Source organism: Asparagus officinalis, chromosome 7, assembly GCF_001876935.1.
Source record: "Asparagus officinalis chromosome 7, Aspof.V1, whole genome shotgun sequence".
Classification (NCBI taxonomy): Eukaryota; Viridiplantae; Streptophyta; class Magnoliopsida; order Asparagales; family Asparagaceae; genus Asparagus; species Asparagus officinalis.
The window spans coordinates 57,556,067-57,558,194 of record NC_033800.1 but is presented as its reverse complement, the minus strand read 5'-3'; positions in this window follow the sequence as shown (position 1 = coordinate 57,558,194).

Here is a 2,128-nt window from a genome sequence, read left to right as displayed (position 1 = left end):
TGGAATATATAGAAAAAAACACTTCACTGAGGAATGATGATCTATCCCAAATTTTCCAGATCCATTTGGAGAGGAGGGCTGAATTAAAGGAGGGGATATCAATCCCCCCAAGCCCTCCTTCATCTTTGGGTTTAGAGGAGAGCACTGAGTTCAGCAATGTTAATCTGCCTCCTATTGAAAGAGTTTTGTTCTTCCATAAAGATAGCTTTTTTTTAAAAGATTCTAGGAGAGGTTGCCACTCTCTTTTGGATAGAGATCCCCTTTTCAGGGGGAGACCCAGATAAGAGAAAGGGAGGGTACCGACTGCACAGTTGAGGGTATCAGCCAGGAAATTGCCTTTATGAGGGGTTTTCCCAAGATAGTACAGATTGGATTTCTGAGGGTTAGCACAAAGCCCTGAAATGCTGGCAAAAATTGAAAGAATGGATTTGAGAGTAACCATATCAGAGGAGTTAGCCCTGGAGAAGATCAGGGTGTCGTCCGCAAATTGAATAGATCTGATGGAATTGAGTTTACCTTTCAATTTGAGATCGGAAAGGTCACCTGCATCTGCACTGCATTTAAGCATCCTACTGAGGACATCCGTCACAAGCAGGAAGAGGAGAGGGGAGAGGGGGTCTCCTTGCTTGAGACCCCTGAAGCATTTGAAGAAAGAGGTTGGGGAGCCATTGACCAATACGGCAGATTTAGAGGATGAAATGATATGGTGAATCCAGGAACACCATTTGGGGCCAAAGCCTCTGGCTTCAAGAAGGGAAAGGAGAAAGGACCAGTCGACACAGTCAAAAGCCTTATAAAAATCAACTTTAATGGCACACACCTCTTTTTTCCCAGAAGAACAGAAATTTATCATTTCGTGGCCTAACAGAAAAGAATCCAGGGAGGATTTACCTTCTTGAAAGGCAGATTGAGAGTTGTCTATAAGCAAGTGGAGAACTTTTCTAAGCCTATTAGACAGGACTTTAGAAAATATCTTACATGAGCTGTTGATCAAGCTTATGGGCCGGAAATCTTTGGGGGAAATAGCATCTGCCTTTTTGGGGATGAGGCAGATATGGGAGTAGTTGATGTTTTGGAGAGACTGGGGGTGAGAGTATAGACCTTGAATGAGGTCAAAGACATCAGATTTAATAACTGGCCAAAACTTTTGATAAAAGAGAATAGGAAGGCCATCTGGTCCTGGGGATTTGTCAAGGTGAAGGCCAAAAACTGCTTCAGTGATTTCTTGTTGGGAGAAGGGGAGATCGAGGGAGGCTAAGTCTAGGAGGCCTGAAGGGTATAAGAGATTCCAGTTGGGTCTCAAGCTAGAGGCAGGTGGTTTGCTGTATAGATTAGAAAAAAAGGAAAGGAAAGATAGCTTAATATCACTATCAGAGGAGATGATTGAATCATTTATAATGAGATGGGGAATAAAATTTTTTCTGCGGTGACAACAACTCAGCCTTCTTTCAACCATCTCACATTTTATTGCGCAATCGAGTTTTCATGATTTTCATAGCTGAAAGTTCTCTTTATGCAGTTATTATAGCAACAGGTAAAAGTAATGCTAACTTGACAATCAAATGTATTAATGGATATGCAAGATTTCTCCATGTTTTCACCAACTTCTTAATTTGCAGGGTCGACAATTGCCCTCGACTCTGAAAATGTCGAGTTGGTTATCAAGTGCCATAAGCTTACCGGAGGAGAACTCCGTAGGATAAAATTGAGCAAGTCAAATAGGTACTTTTTCTAGTCGATAAGCAAACTGGACCATTTGAGGAAATTTAGATTCAAAGTCCAAGGAAACTAAGAATCTATCCAATCTAGCTAATAGATAGTGAAATTCTTATTTCTCAAAGGAAACAAGAATCAAAAGTGATATATTTCATCAAAGTGAAATATACACTCTTCCTCTCATCAGTTCTAGGACTGAAAATGTCGAGGGAACCTACAAGTAATAGCCAACACCCAGAAAACAATAAAGACACGAGATTTACGTGGTTCGGCAAACTTGCCTACGTCCACGGGAGGGGGTGAGGGGAGATACCACTATGAGAAGAACACCGACAACTTGTACAATCCACAAGCTCGTCTCAAAGAAAAATAGATCTGACTGTTACACAAAAGAAATTAACCTCTCTTTTAT